The 7889-nt window shown below is 61.8% G+C and overlaps 1 non-coding gene across 1 annotated transcript; it reads right to left on the bottom strand.

The window, feature by feature from the left end:
• Positions 1–1497: 1497 nt before the first annotated feature.
• Positions 1498–1681, bottom strand: LOC148805577 (U2 spliceosomal RNA). The gene has a single exon (XR_016090211.1). It is a non-coding gene; the product is annotated as a U2 spliceosomal RNA (small nuclear RNA).
• Between the last annotated feature and the right edge of the window lie 6208 nt (positions 1682–7889).

The raw sequence follows: 7889 nt of genomic DNA, 5'->3' as shown, positions 1-7889 counted from the left end.
GCGAAGCCGTCCGGCGACCTTAGATCCTGCCGTAGCTCGACCTGATAGCGGCGCTTCCCAGTCCAGACAGTACGGGTGTCACTGATGACATATGGGCCCTGAAGCACCTCCACGTACCGACGCAAAAAGGTCGTCACATCCTGGTCAGTCAAAAAAGGCTCGAACATGTGGACGACCACCCACCTTTTATTGTCGCCTCGCAGGCCCCCGCACTCATACTCACGCAGCTTCCCGTCCGCCTTCGCTCGTGCACATCTCTCCGCCGCCTCCTTGTGCAGTGTAGCACTGGTGAAGGTGGCATCCATAAATTTCTGTGCCCGGTTCCCCTGCAGACATAAAAGATCGCTCGCCTTACATCCCAGTATCCCGAACAGCACTTCGTCTTCAAAAAGCTCACGTCCCGGAGGCTCCGTCTCCGCCTTCCAATGAAAGCGGATGGTCCATCGTACGCTGGGGTTCAGCCCGTCCTTCGTCGCCTCCCCGGGATCCGCAGCCATGACGAAAAGCAGCCTTTCGGCTGCCAAGCAGCCCACGCACCAAAAGTCCCAAGTGAAACGCAAATCCAAAAGTCCAAAATCCAAACGCAAATCCAAGAAAACAGTCCGGGGTCCAAATGAAACAATCCAACGGCGTCCTCAGTAGAAAGGTGTTGTCCTCCGATCTCGTCCCTCCCTCGACCTCCGACCTTGGCCAAAAGGCCGAGAAGCGATGCCCGACGCCGGCCTTGGGCGGGCGCGCGGGCGTCCGGCTGGCGCGCAGCGGCGCAGGCCGACGCCTCTGGAGCCCGGTCCGCACGCGGCTGCCGGCCGCCCGGACTCCGCTCTCCCCCTCTCTTGCCTGCCTGCTTGCTCGCCTGCCTGCCCGCCAGTCCCGGGCGGGGGCCCTGCTCTTTGATCTCCTGTCAACGGCCCGACAACGACCGCAGCCGCGGGGGGCGCCAGCCGGCCGGCCTCCTTAGCTTAGGCCCCTCCCACCAGCAGCAGCCGTGCCGAGTGAGCTGCAAGCGAAAGCGGACCGTCGGCACCTGCGGGCAGAGGCAAGGGGCAGCGCTCTCTCGGGAGGGACGGGGACACACACACACCTGCCTGCCTGCCGAAAAAAAGAAAGAAAAGGTGTATATACTAAGTTTTTTGGAGGGAAAACGGCCGGCTGTCGAAAGGGGCCCGCCTGCAAGGACGGGGACACACACACACACACACACACACACACACACACACACACACACACACACACACAAGCCACGCCTGCCTCCCTGGAAAAAGGAGGAAAAAACTAAGTTTTTTGGAGGGAAAACGCACGGGAGCCGAAAAGGGGGCCGGCCTGCTTGCCGAGAGAGTCGAGGCGCGGGAAAGTGCACGGAGGGAGCACGGGAACGGGGAGGGGGAGAGAGAGAGACACAGAGACGCACAGATGGACGAGAGACGAGACCGGAGAGGAAGGAGCTCCGGTCCACCTCGCTTGCTTGCTAGCTACGTCTGTCTTTTCACCGCTGAGAGAAGGTAGTGCACCGTTCCCGGAGGCGCTGCAATACCGGGCCGATGCGTGGAGAGGACGGAGCAAGCTCCTGATCCAGCTCCCTGTTCCAAAAATCCGTTTAATATGTGGTCCCCCGATGGGGGACGTATCAGATATTAAACTGATAAGAACAGATTTTTTTTATATTTTTATTAGAAAAAAGTACGTTAACAAATCATAAAACAGTCCCACACCAACACCCCCCTAATGTCCCGTGCACAAATCCTTCCAGCGCTCTTTTGCTGCCGCAAACCCCCATCTGTGAATGTCCCACTGGACCCTCCTGGCCACCTCCTCCTTCACCCTCCGCAGGATCCCAAAAGCAGGCTTCTCCACGCCGTGCTTCACCAGGTCTGTCCGGGCATCCCAGATGAAGGCCTTGACCAGGCTGACCAGTAGCCACAGCAGGAACTTCCGGTTCCGGCCCCGGATGCCGGCGATCCCTTTCAGGACGGACGCTTGCGTGATGGGGGAATCGGGGCTTACCTGTGCAAAGAGGGTCCCGCACGATCTCCACACCCTCTGGGCGAAGGCACACTCCCAGAAGACGTGACCCACCGTCTCTTCGCCCGCGCAGCCGTGTCGCGGGCACAGGCTCTGTCTGGAGAGCCCGTGCGCATGCATGACGGCCCTGACCGTCAGCCGACCCCACACGCAGAGCCAGTTCAGGTCCTTCAGCTTGTTATCCAGCCCCTCCGGCTGGACCCGCTGCCAGATGATCCGGGACACACCCGGGATCGCCGGCCGTTCTTCCGCCTTCACCATCCTGTACATGGTCCTGTGATTCAAACAGTTCGTCCCTTCCTTGATCCCCGGGTGTGCCCGCAGCCACCGCACTGCGTGGCGGTAGTGCAGCGGGAGCCGCTCTGCTTTGGGGGTCGTGTTGGTCCAGACCGTCAGGTGCCGCATGCTCGCCGCCAGCCAGAGACTGACAAACCGGCTGCACAGGTGGGCCGGGTTGTCGTGCAGGACCGTGCACAGGCTCGCTATGAAGGCGCAGTCCAACTTCGCCGGGAAGTCCAAGATCCCCCGACCCCCATCGGCCAGGGGTCTGTACATATCACACCTCTTCACCCGTTCGTAGGTGTGACCCCAGACGAAGTTGAAGATGCTCCTCACCAGATCTCTCCGCTTCCGGACCGGCAGGGGGTACACTACCGCCAGGTGGAGAAGCAGAGGCAGGACTTCCGCCTTCAGTACCAGCGCCTTCCCGATCCAGGTTAGCGATCGTTGCTGCCACAGGCCTAGCTTCCGGTTGACTTTCCGGAACCCGGCCTCCCAGTTGACACCTCCAGGATCTGTGGAGTGAAAGCTCACCCCCAGGATCTTCAGCGGCCCAGTCGTCCGTGACAGACCACCAAAGCCCCGCGGCTCGCTCGGCCAGGTCCCGAAGACCTTCACTAAGCTCTTGGCCCTGTTCAGTCGGGCGCCGGTACCTCTTGAGAAATCCTCGACAATGCTGAGCGCCCTCCCCAGGCCGCCTTCAGAGCCCAGGAAGAGCGTGACGTCGTCTGCATATGCCGCGATCTTCGCCATCTGCCCTCCTCCACCTGGCACCAGGATCCCATCCACTCCCGGATCCCTCCTGAGCTGGTCCAGGAGGATCTCTAGGAAAAGCACATACAGCAGGGGCGAGAGAGGACAGCCCTGTCGCACACCACACCGCACTGGAATATGCCCGCCCAACGCTCCGTTGACGCATACCCGGGATGCCACCCCGTTGTACAAGGTCCGGACCCACCTGACAAACCCGTCCGGCAGACCCTTCCTCTCCAGGAGTGCCCACAGAATCTCGTGATGGACCCGGTCAAAGGCCTTGGTCTGGTCGAGGCTCACCAGCAGGAGCGGCAGGCCTCTATCTTCCACCCACGCGATGACGTCGCGGATCAGCTGCAGGGTCCAGCTGATCTTGCGGCCTGCCACACCACACGTCTGGTCAGCCTGCACCAAGGCCGGCATCACTGTTCTCAGGCGACCGCCCAGCACCCTGGCCAAGATCTTATAGTCAGTGCACAGGAGCTGGATTGGCCGCCAATTCCCCAGGTCTGCCTTGTCACCTCCCTTATGGACGAGGGAGATGACACCGATCTTCATGGTGGCACCGAGCCCATCACGATCCAGCACCTCGTTGAATACCTGCACCAAGAGCGGCTCCAGCTGGTCAAAAAAAGTGAGGTAAAACTCGGTCGGTAGACCGTCTATGCCAGGGACAGTGCCCTTCTTCATCCCCATCAGGGCAGATCGGATCTCTGCCCCTGACACTGCCCCGCCCAGAGCAGCGGGGTCGTCTACCGCCGGCTCCACTCCGTCCAGGAGCCTGCTCCTGATACCGGCGTCGGTCTCCTTCTCAGCAAACAGGGTGCTGTAATATTCTGTGGCACACTCCAACATCCCGGGTATGGAAGTGGCTACAGACCCGTCCGTCCTCCGAACGCCGTCAAAGAAGCCTCGCTCTTGTTGCCTCCTCACGGCGCCGAAGAACTGGGACGAGCAGCTTTCGTCATTCTCCCTCCAGACTCCACGGAGCCTGAAAAGAAAGTCCTTAGCCCACTGCAGCCACTTACCCCTAAGCAGGCTCTTGATGTGGGCGATCTTCTCCCCCTCGTAAGCGCCCCCTTGGTTCAGCTGCGCATACAGTGCCTCGAGCTCCTCCTGGAGCTTGGTGCACTGGCGGTCCTCCAAACTGCGGCGGATCCTGCAGTACTTCTTCGTCACCACCGCGATGGTGCGCTTGCAGGACTCCCACCAGTGCACCGCCGAACTGAAGGCGTCCCTCCTCTCCGCACATGCCCGCAGCACTGTAGCGATCTTCCTCTGGTATCTCGCCTCCTGCAGGACTTGCCTGTTCAGCTTCCAGTATCCGGCCTGGAAACGAGGGTCCTCAACACCAAAGGAAGCCGTCAGCATGTGATGGTCGGAAAACCAAGTAGGGGTCGCTTGCCTGCTTAGGGTCGTCCAGTTCGCCGAAGTGAAGACATAATCCAGCCGCCTGAAGGTCCCCCTTCCGTTGTCCCAGGTGTGATGTGCGACATTCTGAAATCCGTCCCGCAGGCCAAAATCTGCAATCAGAGACCGTAACCCATGGGCACCCTCACCTTGTGAGTCCCCCAGGTCGATGTTAAAATCCCCGCCGATGATCAGCTCTCTGTTTGTGTACAGCAGGGGCTCCAGATCTTTCAGGAAGGAGCCCTGCTGCCGCCGGTCCGCCGGGACATACACACCGATCAGCCGGGTCCGCACCCCGTGCCGGGTCCCGTCGACCACCAGCAGGCGCCCGGGGACCACAGAGCTGACCACCTGTGCCGCAAACCCTGGGGAACCACACAGGATGCCCACGCCAGAGGAGTTCACCCCCCCAACGCTCCACCACGAGGGCCCCTTTGTCCACTCCTTCTGGTAAGCGAGCACATCGTCGTGGTCTTTCAGATGGGTCTCCTGCAAAAAGCAAATATCCAAAAGCCTTTGGGACAAATATCGGAAAACTCCAGCTCGTTTCTCCCGGTTCCGCAGACCCCTCACATTAGCCGTGGCCACTGTGAAGGTCATGGCTGCTCCGGGGGGCTGTCACTCTCCATACCGTCGCTGGAGCTAGAGCTGGGTGGATGCTCTGCCCCTGCTGCACTGACCGAACTGTCGGTGTCTGTCCCCTCGATGTAGGTGACCGAAGGGACTGGGCTCACGCCCACCTCCATGTCAGAGACGGGGTCGGGCCCGGGATCGAGAACAAATCCGGGGCTGAGACCGAGGCCGGGGTCGGGGCCCCGGTCAGGGTGGGGGTCGGGGTCGGGGTCGGGGGGAGGGGGGTCGGGAGAGGGGTTGGGGCTGGAGCCCGGGTCAGGGTCAGGCCGGCGCGAGTACTCGCGGTCCGGGGTGTCGACCTGGCACGTCACCACAGGGCTCCCCTCACCTGAAAGGCACTGCGCCACAGAGAAGGGGCCCCGTGCCACGACTCTGTCTCCCTGCCCAGGGGGGAGGGAGCCTGCGGTGTCCCCCAGCTCCTGGCCGTCCTGCGTTGACGCTGGCGCTGCCCCCTCCTCCATCTCCTCCTGGTCTGCCATCGCCTCCCGGTCTGCCATCACCTCCTGCTCTGGCGCCGTCACCAGAGCTGCTACCGTCTCCGGGACGAGCTCCGCCTCCCCGTAGTACTCCCTGGATGTCTTCTTCTTCTTGTCGCCCGTCTCCATCTGTCCCTTGCCAGCCTGCGACCGCTTCCTAGGCTTCTTCCTCAACACGGGCATGTGGTGCATCTCCTCCTCCTCCTCACCTGCCCCCCGCGCTGCGGTTGGTCCTGCGTCTGCTCGGGCGGGGGGGGCCTTCACCACATCCGCCCAGCTCCCGACCACCCCGTCTTCGGCCCGAGATGGTCCCTCCTGCGGGTCGTCGCCGTCCTCCTCATGCTGCCTCCCCTTCCCCTTCCCCTTCCCCTTCCGTCTCGGCCGCACCACCACCGTCCATCCGGCATCCTTCCCGGCTCCCCCAGGGACCGCTCCACCACCATCCTGATGTTCGTCCTCGGTGTCCCCAGCCTCACTGCCTTCCGACTCCGTTTCTCCCACCGCCAGGCCGGATCCGTCATGGACAGCTCTGGCATACTCGGCGTTCCTAAGGAGGCAGTTGCGATACAAATGTCCAGTGTTGCCACACAAGGAACACTCTTTAACGGGACAATTCCGGGCCTGATGACCCCGCCGGTGGCACTTCCCACACTCCGCCGCGTTGCACTCGGCCTCCCGGTGCCCGGACTCCCGACACTTCCGACAGAACGGCGGCTGATTCCCGTAGAACAAGTACCCCCTACCTGGACCAATGGCGAAAGTGGCAGGCGGGTGGGCGAAACCGTCCTTACTTCTGTCGTCTGGCCTCAGCTCAACGTGATACTGCCTCTTCCCGGTCCAGACCTTGTAGGGGTCCATGATGATACGAGGGGGGTCCAACACGTCGACGTAACGACGGAGGAAGGTCGTGACGTCACTATCGGGAACAAAGGGGTCAAACATGTGCAGAATCACTGACCTTTCATTGTTGCTCTGGAGCCCCAGACACACGTAATTCTCCAGCCTGCCACTTTCCTTAGCCTTCATGATCTTCTCGGAAGCGCCACGATGTCCTTTCTCCTCCACGAACGAGAGATCCATATAGCGCTGCGCCCGATTCCCCTGCAAGCACTTGATATCCGCCACGTCCAAACCCAGGATCCCAAAAAGGATCTCCTCTTCGAAGACGTCCCTCCCCGGCATCTCTCCATCCGGCTTCCAGATGAAGCGGATGGTCTTCCGGATCTTGGGACCCTCCTCAGCCGTCCTCGCCGCCCCGGGATCCGCAGCCATCGTTCCGCAGCCTTTGCGGCTGCCGAAGCAGCCTTCTCACCAAAACCGAAGTCTTCTGGTGTCCAAGCGTCCAATCCAGGAAACGAAAATCCGAAGCGCAGTCCAGGCCAATCCAAAGTCCAAATCCGGCAAATCCAGCAGCGTAGTCTCCTCCAGGCGGTGTCCTCTCCGGTCTTCTCTCCCCGGTCTTTTGGTGTTACCTCAGCCGCGGGCCTGCCACGTACTAAGGATCGCAGCCAAAAGGCCGAGAAGCGATGCCCGACGCCGGCCTTGGGCGGGCGCGCGGGCGTCCGGCTGGCGCGCAGCGGCGCAGGCCGACGCCTCTGGAGCCCGGTCCGCACGCGGCTGCCGGCCGCCCGGACTCCGCTCTCCCCCTCTCTTGCCTGCCTGCTTGCTCGCCTGCCTGCCCGCCAGTCCCGGGCGGGGGCCCTGCTCTTTGATCTCCTGTCAACGGCCCGACAACGACCGCAGCCGCGGGGGGCGCCAGCCGGCCGGCCTCCTTAGCTTAGGCCCCTCCCACCAGCAGCAGCCGTGCCGAGTGAGCTGCAAGCGAAAGCGGACCGTCGGCACCTGCGGGCAGAGGCAAGGGGCAGCGCTCTCTCGGGAGGGACGGGGACACACACACACCTGCCTGCCTGCCGAAAAAAAGAAAGAAAAGGTGTATATACTAAGTTTTTTGGAGGGAAAACGGCCGGCTGTCGAAAGGGGCCCGCCTGCAAGGACGGGGACACACACACACACACACACACACACACACACACACACACACACACACACACACACACAAGCCACGCCTGCCTCCCTGGAAAAAGGAGGAAAAAACTAAGTTTTTTGGAGGGAAAACGCACGGGAGCCGAAAAGGGGGCCGGCCTGCTTGCCGAGAGAGTCGAGGCGCGGGAAAGTGCACGGAGGGAGCACGGGAACGGGGAGGGGGAGAGAGAGAGACACAGAGACGCACAGATGGACGAGAGACGAGACCGGAGAGGAAGGAGCTCCGGTCCACCTCGCTTGCTTGCTAGCTACGTCTGTCTTTTCACCGCTGAGAGA

The sequence above is a fragment of the Atractosteus spatula genome, unplaced genomic scaffold (genome assembly GCF_055471065.1).
Source record: "Atractosteus spatula isolate fAtrSpa1 unplaced genomic scaffold, fAtrSpa1.hap1 Scaffold_7, whole genome shotgun sequence".
NCBI classification, from domain to species: Eukaryota; Metazoa; Chordata; class Actinopteri; order Semionotiformes; family Lepisosteidae; genus Atractosteus; species Atractosteus spatula.
This window is presented reverse-complemented; position numbering and strand designations above follow the sequence as displayed.